We start from the raw sequence: 13,429 nt of genomic DNA on the forward strand, positions 1-13,429 counted from the left end.
ATCTGCAACAACCAAGAAACATGGATTTGCTACATTAAAGGACTTGTCACCATTTCTGATCAAGAAACAGCAAGACTATGCCGCTGGTTCAGATGTACCAGAAATAAAAAAGCTGAGAAACGGGAGTCTACTGATCCAGACCAGCACAGATCGCCAGACAAACAACCTTTTAAAGCTAAGATCTTTGGGCAACTTCCCTGTTAATATTGAACCTCACCGTCAACTTAACAGTAGTAGAGGAGTGATTCGCCACTGGGATCTGCTAAATGCTGAGGAGTAAGAGATCCTTGAAGCACTCTCAGACCAACATGTCACCGCATTGCAGCGAATCAAGACGCGAAAATCCGGAGAACTAGTGCCAACTGCTTCTATTAACGTTCCAAACGACCACTCTCCCAGATATTGTACGGGCTGGATATTTGAGACTCAAAGTCCGTCCGTACATCCCTAACCCGATGCGGTGTTTCAAATGCCAGCACTTTGGGCACACTCAGCCTTCCTGCAAGCCCACTACCGCCCTTTGTGTTAAGTGTAGTCTGCCTGACCATGGGACCGAACCTTGTTCTTCAGGTCCCAAATGCATTAATTTCCAAAGCGAGCACCCAGTCTGGCATCGTGACTGCCCCTCTTTCCAACAAGAGAAGAAAATCAGATAGTTGGTCGTCACAGAGACAATCTCTGCTGGTGAAGCAAAACAACGTCTCCGTGACAGTATACGCACCACTTTACCTGTGCCATTCGCTACAGTTGCTGCAGCTGCTCTTACCCATCGCAGTTTAGGGGTACAAACCAGCGACGTGTCCACGCAAACAACAACGCTTCCCGTAGTAGCTCGCCCTGCTTCGAGGAAACCAGCAACCACTCCTCGCTCCACAGAGAAGAAGTTCAAGCAGGTACATAGTAAAGAATACTTCCTGAAATCCAGTAGCTCTCCAGTGAGGGTGGCATCGACCACCCTGAAACTTAAAGCCCAGCTGAAAGCTGCCCGGCGGGCGCTCAAAGCACCCCACTCCCCCTTCATCCCCTTCGCCCTCTGTGTCCTCACCCGAGGACATGATACAGGACGAAGCCGCGGATGAAGAATTTATCAAGGTGACAGGGCCTAGAAATAGAGTACGCCTTAAAAGGTAACAATCTTACCTACAGATATGGCTTATTGTCTCCAATGGAACCTTAACGGTTTGCGAACGCATCTCGAGGAACTGCAAATTCTTATATCTGAATTTGACCCTGCTATCATATGTCTCCAAGAGACACATTTTCGGCCAAATGAATCAGCGATTTTGAACGGATACACGCTTTACCGCACCGACAAGCTTCCTGAGGGTCGTCGTGCACACGGTGGTGTTGCAATCGGTGTACAGTGGTGGAAAAAAGTTCTTCCCCATAAGACTTTAATGGCAGTAAATAATGCCGGAAGGGTAGGCAACACACATTGCACCATTAGGTGATCGGGTGATTCTGTCTGTCTCAAGAGCAACTCGTCTTTCATGCAAAAGCCAACAGGCACAGGAAATGTAGGAAAGTCACGTGACTTGTCAGGTGGAATGTTGTTCGTCAGAAAATCGCCTTTTCTCAAGCCAGGTCGCAGAATCGACAACAGCTACACGTTATATCTCCGAAAATGATTCCCCTAAAAACGTTGAACGAAACGCTAAAACAATTCTTGCCTTAATTACTGTATGTGCTGCAGCAGCAAGTCGTTAGGGCGTTTTATTACCATGCGAGAGATCTGGGTTCGATCCCCGACGGGGGATAATGGGGATTTTGTCCACCTGTTCAAACTGCTTCGGTGTGAATAGGCTCCAATATTTCTTGACACAATTCATACATGTTATATTTCCTTATAAGAACAACAGCCGATATCCTTTGTGTGCGTGTGTGTAAGGGGGGGGGGGGGTATAATCCAAACATGTGAGGTGATCCTTTTCCCACTACTCACTCCATTCTCAGAAATAAATCTCAATTCCACACACTGAAAATGCAGCACTTTCTACATCTTAGCATGCAAATATCTACATAGTAGCAAAGTAATGTGTGGAAAGAGAAAAATTAACGATTTGCAACGGCACTCTGGAAATTTTTTAGTTTATTTTTTTTCAATTTGAACTGACATTCATAACATTCATTAACAATCCCAATATTGACAAAAGAATAGCTTAGTCGTTCTGCTACTTTCAATTCTTCATTATCGTAGTCACCGTAACTCTCTCTCTCTCTCTCTCTCTCTCTCTCTCTCTCTCTCTCTCATCCTTCCCGATGGCACTGTAGTAGAGGAGTCGCCTTGTAATCAAGGAGTCCCCTGTTCGATACCCGGTGGAGACACAGTGGTTAGGATCCCACTTTAAACTGTAGATGCAGTCTCGATTAGCCTTTGTGTGCATAAAGTGGACTTAAAATACCAAATGTAAATAAAAATCAAAATCACCGTAACTCTCTACAAAGCCAGAGGATCCATTTTTGAAACCTGTTGAGGCTTAGATGTAGCATTGCATTCGTATCATTACCCATCATCTTCATCGTCGCGATTATCGCAAGAGGTAAAAATGCGACACAAAATAACCAAACAGAAGCTTGGAATCAATCTGAATATTGGTTACCTTGGATACATGGTAGAATTGTTTTAAATATCACTTCCTGTGATGTAATAGGATTTTTGATTAGAGACCATTTGTATAATACATATCGTTGTTGCGAACAATAAGTAGTTTCACATTCACCACACTCTTCGGTTGTTTAGAAATCGTAAGGAAGAAGGATCTCTAAATTTCCGCTTTCACATGTCAATGAAACTTTAAAATACGTTCAGCGTAGGTCACAAAAGAGATTTACATATTGTTATGATATCTTTTAAACACCACGAAATCTAATTCCAATAGAATACGATACTACTCCTTACGTTCCTGTAAATGTTCACCATTAGTCTGGCGAAAAAAGTAACGAGGAATTCCGTGTTTCCTTGAGGAAAGATAAGGCGTCTGCTTGTAAGAAGCAAGCACCAACTGCTTCGATCATTGACCTTCACTGCCAGAGTGACTCACAGCTGGCCTGTGCTCGTTCCAGTGTGCGTATAAAATAGGTATTTTATTTCGTTCGTTCTAATCCACAGTTATATCAAGCTAACATTATAATATTTTCGTAAAATATGTAGTAAACAAGTTGTATACATTATGGTCTTCCAGAGTGTTGTTGCCTTCTGCTATTTACACGCAGGAGATGGGGGTGTTGTAAACATTTCTGAACCCGAAGGTCGAGCACGAAGGAAAAGTTGTGTAAGCATTGGAGGTAATAACAAGGTAATAGAAGTTGAAGGAAATGCTGGAATAAATTATATCAGAAAGAGTAGAAACAGTTCTCATCACACATAGGGCTATCAGATCACTCGTCAGCGGAAAGTAGGACAAAATGTCTCAAAATGTTGAACACGATCGTATTTGCAGTAAATATAATAGGTTACTAGGACATCTTAGCATATAACGAGAATATGACACATCTTCAGCTGAAAAATTAATGTTGAAGTGAAAGGTTGAGTTCAAAATTCCTCAACTGCTAATTAATAGCACGGCTGTATGTGATTTCAACTTGTGTATGTTGTTTGTTGTTGTTGATTTAGTTTATTTTACTTCGCGTTTTGTGCCTCTTGGCTAATTTGCGAAGATGGGGATGAGTGATGAAATGATGAAATTGATGAATGGACATTCACAAACAACCAAGCCCGACCGGGATAACTTGTGTATGTAAGACAGATCGTTTTTCGTCGATGTGGGGCCAGGAAGAGAAAACAATCCATGAATTCGGGAAGGAAAAAATTCACAATTTCGTAAACAAAGTCTGGAAGTTCTTGTTTATTAATATGTAAAAAACTACTATACACTGGAAAAAAACAGAATTGTGTGCCTTACTTCTCCAATAAGTAGAATAATTACTTGTTACTTAGAACAAATTACCGACACTTATATCGATAGAACTTCACAAAGTAAGCATTTTTATACATATATCCGGACTTTTCCGGATCTAGAAAATAGTGAAGTAATTTCTGAGCTTTTCCGAACATCCAGTAGCAACCATGCACACTCTTTGATTTAAGCATACTTCTCCAAGGAACCACGTTATCTTAGACTCGCCTCAGTTTTTCTGTTTCTCCATCTAATTTGAAGTTACGTGATGCCCAAAATACGTATAAGACATTTTAGATTTTTTTCAAATTCCTTCCGGAGGCCAGACACAACTATAAAATGTAGGACACGTCCGGAAATAAGAATGTTTCTTATAAGTCTTTTTATTTTCTTATTTAGCGTCGTTTTTCTTTCACCTCTTGCTAATCGCGACGACGAGGATGAGTGATATGATGAAATTGATGAAGGGGCACTCACAAAGAACACCCATACGCACGACGGGATTCGAACCCAGGACATCAGACATCGTAGCACACTGTACTAACCACTCTGTCACGGACGGAATTCTTATAGCCCTAATCGTTCCTCAAGCATTTTTCCTATCTTTAACTACACACGAAACATAAAGAACAATCTAAATAAACAGGTGCCAGTTCACACTCTAACCGTAAAAAAACATATACATGTGAAAATGCAAAATAATATTTATTTCTAGGTAGTTGTGATTTATTATTGTATATTAAAGAAATATATTAGTGATAAAATGACGGAAGTAGAGGAACATCTCCAATGAAACACTCATGCCTTATGGATATTTGTATTTCTTGCCGAACAAGGTTCCGAGTTCGAGTTCCGACCAAAATGGGTTCATTGTGTATGTTCATTCTTGTCTTTAATGTAATCATAAATCGTCGTCATGAATAATTTAACTTCAGAGGAAGAAAACTGAGGTAATTACTAATAAAAACAATAACAAAACAAATTTGATCTTAAAGCCCTGGCTTTGAGCTACATCTTCCATCACGTGGATCATAGGCGTGAGCCCAGGGGGCCAGGGGGAGGGCAAATGCCCCCCTAATCATGGACGTCTGCAGATTTTTTCCACGAAGAGACAAGCAAGGTATTTTTCCATGTGGCATATTACCCCGATAATAGTGTTGCATTATCGCATTCCTGCATCCTCATTATAATAATTAATGTAAATTATTATGACTGAAATCAAATTATACATGTGAAAACGTACTTTTTGGTTGACATTCGTTTTCTAAGGGAAAGATGTGGCAATACTTGCCCCCCTTCCAGACATCTATGCCCCTATATTATTATATTTTCACCTAGAAATTTAGGATAGATGAATCCTATCGCCGTTATTAAACTATATTATACTCTTAAAGAAAATTAAGTATTTTCAAGCTGATGAAAGTTCAAAGCAACTACTGGGGAAGGGGGTGCAGTGGCGAAACCACAGCCCCCCACAACCTTGAACGGAAATCAATTTTAGGGGCAAACATGGAAATAAAGGAAAGCAAGAGTAGCAGAATCTAAGAGTAGCAGGACAACAGGATACCCACGATGGATTTTGTTTTCACGTCTTTCTTGCATTATTTCTTCCAGACTGCCAAGAGCACCTGCGGGAAGGGGGGGGGAGGGACAGAGCTGCAATTGCCACCTTGATTTCAAATTTTATACAAATATAAATACCTTTTGTAAAATGTTCTTGCTCGCTTCGCTCGCAATGTCTGCTTTTCTTGCAGTCTAGTCAAGTTCAGAGCCGTAGCTCGGGGTCGACGGGAGTTAACCCTGGACGCCAAACGATCTAAATGAAAAAAATTGTAAAAGATAATAATATGGCGCTCCATGAATTTTTTTCCCCAGATTAAATCGACATTGTTTTCATTTTGCAAAAATTTGGATCTGAAAATTTATTGGTCGCTTTGCTCGTAATTTGTTTTCTGTAATGCATTTTATATTACCGAGGAGAGAAGTACTGCTGCTAAAAGGTTTTCTCTTAAGTGCATGAACAATTGTTTGGAGGAAAAGGAACGCGCACATTTGAGAGACAATTTATATGATTTTTACTGTTGGTATATAAGTATATGTTGTGTGTGTGTGTGTGTGTGTTGTGTATATATATATATATATATGTATGTTTGTATTTATATGTGTGTGTGGGGCGGGGGTGGGGTGTATATATAAACACACCCATCAATGCAATAAAATTTAAGCAAGTGAGATGAAATTACGTTATTCTTTTCCGGCCTGAACTCCCATCAAGGCTATCCCCCCCCCTTAATCAGAGGGTCTGAGCACGCCTATGACGGGGACTGACACTTTACGTAGGTGTAGACACGCTTCGTACAATTTGATGATATCGCGATTACGTAATGAATGTGCAGCCACTTAACTGAACCCCCCAAAATTCGATTTCGATTTTTTTCGATTTAGTTTGTTTTACTTCGCGTTTTGTGCCTCTTGGCTAATTTGCGAAGATGGGGATGAGTGATGAAATGATGAAATTGATGAATGGACATTCACAAACAACCAAGCCCGACCGGGATTCGAACCCGGGACCCTTGGCGTCGCAGCGCGATGGGCTAACCACTCGGCCACAGGGTCGCCCCCCCCAATTCACTTTTTATTACTAAATTCTAAATTAGCATAATATCTCATAGTTTACCTATTCATAATATGCGCCGCTTTGGTGCACTTTGTGGATTGTGCATTAATCAACATCAGGTTAATCGCGGCAGGCAAAGTGGAGGGAAAATGACAATGAAACACAACGAGTGGGCCCTTGGTTCCCAATTAATGAAACTTTGTCTACATGCAACTGAGTCGCTGCGTGAAATCGCTGAAAATGTCGTTTATTAATTTCTTAATTTTGCTTATTTTATATTGCTTTTCTAGCACTTGGCGTCAACAAAGGCGATGAGGATGATTAATGAAGTTATGAAATGGATGATAGGACATGATGATCCATGTCTTACACAAAATTCTAAGTTGGGACTAATGAATATAGATTTGTCTTATCATTTGTCAAGTAGTTACTTTTAACTCCAATCTTTTTCAAGGACTTCTGGGTTGACAGAATGTGTGTTGCGCGATGATGATTCGACGAAAACCACCATTTCAGTGAACTTTCTTGACAATGACTCTAATATCACTAAAGAGAACATTTCCTTACGAGTATCTGTTGTTAAGAAACCAATTCCTGAAACTTTTTCTGGTGGTCTCACGGCACCAGGCTGTTGTTTGTTATGGCTGGGCCTGGGGGTATGACTCACGCTGCTGTCAATACTCAATCATTCCCGAGAATCCAGGTCCGCCAGGCAAACCCAAGCGACAATTTTGTTATTTGGGTTGCATAGACAACAGGCTTTAAGATGGTACGATATCGTAGGTCTCGTGGCCCAAGAACTACTTTCCATGACTGTACGAGATACCTTCCACTCAACACCAATCTTTCTCACCACCCCCCTCCAAGCTGTCGCCGTGCGGGTCCATCTACCACAGCCAATATCCGTTTGCTGTGTCTACATCACAAGGGAGGAGCGATTCTCTCTTGAGGACCTCCTTTCTATATTCGAGCAACTTCCGTATCCTGTAGTTCTTTTGGGCGATTTTAATTCCTACCATCGTTTGTGGGGCTCCGTTCGTACAGAGCCCCCCCCGGCCCCCTCCATGTAGGACTGCCTTGACGGGGCGAGGGGGCTTAGTAGGGAGGTCAATTTCATCTCATCATTTCACCCATTCTTCATATCCATATCTCACGTTTTTCACCTTTCCATCACGTCATTCATCTCCATATCTTTGACCTCCCTCTAAGAAACTTATGTAGGGAGGTCATTTTCATCTCATCATTTCACTCATTCTTCACATCCATATCTCACGTTTTCACCATTCCATCACGTCATTCAAATCCATATCTTTGACCTCCCTATAACTAAGGGTCCTGCTAGAGGAGACAACCTCGATAAAAAAACCCTATCCCAAGGTGTGAGTTGCACGTGCCGATGGGACAGTGTTGGCTGCAGGGGTAGGTGCTGTCGCGAACGTGGCCTCGGGGATTTCGGTTTGGTCCTCGAGTAGCCTCCATTTTTGGGGGTAGGCCTTCCTCGGCATAGAGGGCATGTCGAGGCGACAATTTATGGACCCTCCACTTAAAATAATTTTTTGTATATGGGTACAAAAAACAACTCAAACGGGGGGAAACCCCCAAAACGAGCGCGGCCTTCGAGCCCGCTTCAATTATTGGAAAAGGCAAGTAACGTGCCACGTTATCTTGTGATTAGTATTGTGCAGAAGACCGAGAGTAACGATGAATCTGCAACAACAAAGAAACATGGAGCTGCTACATTAAAGGAATTGTCACCGTTTCTGATCAAGAAACAGCTAGACTACGCCGCAAAACGGGAGTCTACTTATCCAGACCAGCACAGATCGCCAGACCAACAACCTTTTAAAGTTAAGATCTTTGGGCGACTTCCCTGTTAATGTTGAACCTCACCGTCAACTTAACAGTAGTAGAGGTGTGATTCGCCACTGGGATCTGTTAAATGCTGAGGAGGAAGAGATTCTTGAAGCACTCTCAGACCAACATGTCACCGCAGTGCAGCGAATCAAGACGCGTAAGTCCGGAGAACTAGGGGTGTAAGGGGTGACCTTCCACGTAGGCGCCCAAAAGTCAACCTCACTTCCACGTAGTGCACCCTGGACTAAAGACTAACGAGGCTCTGGCGACTGGCACTATGGCCAGTATAATTTTGTGTGTGTTGTCCTGTTTGTTGACCTTGTGTGTGCTGAGTGCCCGTTTACGGCCTCAGCTTTTAACAGAAGTCAGAACATTTTATCATTTTTAGTTGTGCAACGCTAGAGTTGTTATTTGTAATGATAAGGGGCTGGCCCCCGTATAATGTGACGGGAGCAAAATAGCCTAAGTGCTGACGCTCCCAAAATTTTAAATTCAAATCAAAATCAAAATCAAATCCGGAGAACTAGTACCAACTGCTTCACTTATACTGACTTTTCAAACGACTACTCTCCCAGACAGGGTACGGGCTGGATATTTGAGACTCAATGTCCGTCCGTACATCCCTAGCCCGATGCGTTGTTTCAAATGCCAGCACTTTGGGCACACTCAGCCTTCCTGCAAGCCCACTACCGCCCTTTGTGGTAAGTGTAGTCTGCCTGAGCATGGGACCGAACCTTGTTCTTCTGGTCCCAAATGCATTAACTGCCAAGGCGAGCACCCAGTCTGGCATCGTGACTGCCCTTCTTTCCAACAAGATAAGAAAATCAGAGAGTTGGTCGTCACAGAGAAAATCTCTGCTGGTGAAGCAAAACAACGTCTCCGTGACAGTATACGCACCACTTTACCTGTGCCATTCGCTACAGTTGCTGCAGCTGCTCTGACCCGTCGCAGTGTGGGTGTACAAACCAGCGACGTTGCAACTCAAACAACAACGCTTCCCGTAGTAGCTCGTCCTGCTTCGAGGAAACCAGCAACCACTCCTCGCTCCACAGAGAAGAAGTTCAAGCAGGTGCACACTAAAGAATATTTTCTAAAGTCCAGTAGCTCTCCAGTCAGGGCGGCATCGACCAGCCTGAAACTTAAAGCGCAGCTAAAAGCTGCCCGGCGGGCGCTGAAAGCACCCGCCCCCACTCCCCCTTCGCCCTCTGTGTCGTTACCCGAGGACACGATACAGGACGAAGCCGCGGATGAAGAATTTATCAAGGTGACAGGGCCTAGAAACAGTACGCCTTAAAAGGTAACTACAATACCTCCAGCTATGGCTTATTGTCTCCAATGGAACCTTAACTGTTTCCGTACACATCTCGAGGAACTGCAAATCTTAATATCTGAATTTGACCCTGCCATCATATGTCTCCAAGAGACACATTTTCGTCCAAATGAATCAGTGATTCTAAACGGATACACGCTTTACCGCACCGACAAGCTTCCTGAGGGTCGTCGTGCACACGGTGGTGTTGCAATCGGTGTTCGAGATACCATCCACTCTACACCAATCTCTCACCACCCCCCTCCAAGCTGTCGCCGTCCGGGTCCATCTACCACAGCCAATATCTGCTTGCTGTGTCTACATCACAAGGGAGGAGCGATTCTCTCTTGAGGACCTCCTTTGTATTTTCGAACAACTTCCGTCTCCTGTAGTTCTTTTGGCCGATTTTAATTCCTACCATCGTTTGTGGGTCTCCGTTCGTACAGAGCCCCGGGGTCAAATTGTAGATCAATTCCGTGAGGCATCAGGTTTAACGTTGCTGAATGATGGAACTCCCACATATTTCAGTCCTTCCTCTGGCACATATTCTGCGTTGGACTTGTCCTTCTGCAGTCCCTGCCTTGCTCCTACCACATCTTGGAGCGTTCATCCTGATCTCTGTGGGAGTGATCACTTCCCTCTCATTCTTACCTTCGAACATCTTCAGCAATCACGTGAACACCACCCTCACTGGAATCTCAGTCGGGCCGACTGGGAAGCCTTCGAGCGTGCAGTGGACCTTGAAATCGATCTTGCGTGGACTTTACCACCAATTGACGCCTTAGATGTCTTTGTGTCAGGAGTGCATGATGCTGCACGCACCTCCATTCCACATCCCAGTGGACCTGCGAGGCGACGCCCAGTCCCCTGGTGGACTGCGGAGATCGGTGCAGCCATGAAGGACCGCAATCATGCTCTCGATCGATTTAATAGGCACCACACTGCCGCAAACCTCGAGCAGTTCCGCATTAAACGTGCCCGTGCCCGTCAGCTCATTCGAGCCAGTAAGAAGGCGTGCTGGGTCCAATACGTGTCTTCTCTGACGAAGCAGGCTTCGTCGAAAGCCGTTTGGACCAAAGTACGTCGCATCCAGGGGGGTGCATCTACTCCTCTGAGCGCTCTGGAGCACGATGGGACGTTGTACACAGATTCCGGAGACATAGCTAATATCTTGGCCACGCAGTTTTCTGGTGCGTCTAGCTCTGTAAATTATGAACCACGTTTCCGCCGTGAGAAGGACCGTCAGGAACGACGCCCTCTCGTTTTTCGAAGTCATAACACCGAGCCATACAACTCTCCATTCACTGAACGGGAGTTCGATCAGGCACTTCGAGATTCTAAGAACACAGCTCCTGGAGTGGACAAAATCCACTATGAGATGCTTCGTCATCTGCCCATTGGAGCAAGAATTTTCCTTTTGGCGGTATTCAACAGGCTTTGGTTGGAGGACTCTTTCCCCACTTCCTGGAAAGAAGCAATTAATGTTCCCATCCTGAAACCAGGTAAACAACGCACCGCAGCCTCGAGTTACAGGCCTATTGCCTTAACTAGCTGTGTGTGCAAGTTGATGGAACGCATGATCAACAAGCGTCTCACCCAGTTTTTGGAGGAAAACTCATTGATAAGTAATTTTCAATGTGGTTTTCGCTCCAACCGTTCCACACTGGACCATCTGGTTCAGCTGGAAACACACATTCAGGATGCATTCCTCAACAAGGAACATTTAGTTGCAGTTTTCTTTGTCCTCCAAAAAGCATATGACACAACGTGGCGTTTTGGCATCCTAAAGCAGCTCCATTCTTGGGGCGTCCGTGGCCATATGGCGTATTTTATTAAAAACTTTTTATCTGATCGTTTTTTCCGCGTACGTGTTGGGAACTCCTTTTCGGATCTTCACGAACAAGAGAACGGTGTCCCGCAGGGCATCGTATTAAGTGTGACTCTGTTTGCCATAGCAGTGAACAGTGTTATGGCAAGCATTGTTGCCCCTGTACATGGTCTACTGTATGTAGACGACCTCACGATCTTCTGTCGCTCACGGAATCTCGCGTCAGCTTCTCGTCCACTCCAACTGACGATAAACCGTTTGGTTGAGTGGTCCTCCCAAACAGGTTTCACCTTCTCATCCGAGAAATCCGTGTGTGTTCACTTTTGTCGTCAACGTACATGTCATTTCGATCCTGACCTGTACATGGGGAAATCTCCCCTGTGCTTCGTGAATGATGTCCGCTTCCTGGGCCTCATTTTCGATAATAAATTAACATGGCTACCTCACCTTCGCCAGTTAAAGTTCTCTTGTCTTCGAGTTCTCAACCTTTTATGCGTTTTATCTCATACTTCTTGGGGTGCTGATAGGACGGTATTGCTTCGCCTGTACCGTGCTCTCATCAGGTCGAAGCTAGATTATGGATGTGTTGTGTATTCTTCTGCCCGCCCATCTAGACTTCGCGTTCTAGACACTGTCCACCATGCTGGTATACGTGTGTGCTCTGGTGCCTTTCGGACCAGTCCAGTCGCCAGTTTTTATGTAGAGGCATCTGAGCCGTCACTGTCTCTACGCAGACAGCGGCTGGTAGTGAACTACTTCCTCCATCTTCGCTCGATGCCTTCACATCCTTCATTTCACACCATCTCAGACGAGGGTTTATCTACTCCCGGAGCACGATAAGGGCTGAGATGAGATATTACCCTTGCCACTTGTGTATGGTTGACGAGCTGCGGAGCAGGTTCACTTGGGTCTCGTTGTGAAGTTGCCTACCCACACTTCAACATCGTCTATCACTTGGTCGTCGTACGGCCATGGATTCGGCGAAAGTTGTTCTTGATAGTGTACTGCGAGTGCCTTTGCCTGTTGTTTAGGATCGAAGACCATCCATGTCCATGTAGGACTGCCTTGACGGAGCGAGGGTGCTTAGTAGGGAGGTCATTTTCATCTCATCATTTCACTCATTCTTCACATCCATATCTCACGTTTTCACCATTCCATCACGTCATTCAAATCCATATCTTTGACCTCCCTATAACTAAGGGTCCTGCTAGAGGAGACAACCTCGATAAAAAAAACCCTATCCCAAGGTGTGAGTTGCACGTGCCGATGGGACAGTGTTGGCTGCAGGGGTAGGTGCTGTCGCGAACGTGGCCTCGGGGATTTCGGTTTGGTCCTCGAGTAGCCTCCATTTTTGGGGGTAGGCCTTCCTCGGCATAGAGGGCATGTCGAGGCGACAATTTATGGACCCTCCACTTAAAATAATTTTTTGTATATGGGTACAAAAAACAACTCAAACGGGGGGAAACCCCCAAAACGAGCGCGGCCTTCGAGCCCGCTTCAATTATTGGAAAAGGCAAGTAACGTGCCACGTTATCTTGTGATTAGTATTGTGCAGAAGACCGAGAGTAACGATGAATCTGCAACAACAAAGAAACATGGAGCTGCTACATTAAAGGACTTGTCACCGTTTCTGATCAAGAAACAGCTAGACTACGCCGCAAAACGGGAGTCTACTTATCCAGACCAGCACAGATCGCCAGACCAACAACCTTTTAAAGTTAAGATCTTTGGGCGACTTCCCTGTTAATGTTGAACCTCACCGTCAACTTAACAGTAGTAGAGGTGTGATTCGCCACTGGGATCTGTTAAATGCTGAGGAGGAAGAGATTCTTGAAGCACTCTCAGACCAACATGTCACCGCAGTGCAGCGAATCAAGACGCGTAAGTCCGGAGAACTAGTACCAACTGCTTCACTTATACTGACT

The sequence above is a fragment of the Lepisma saccharinum genome, chromosome 12 (assembly GCF_977018435.1).
Source record: "Lepisma saccharinum chromosome 12, izLepSacc3.1, whole genome shotgun sequence".
Lineage (NCBI taxonomy): Eukaryota > Metazoa > Arthropoda > Insecta > Zygentoma > Lepismatidae > Lepisma > Lepisma saccharinum.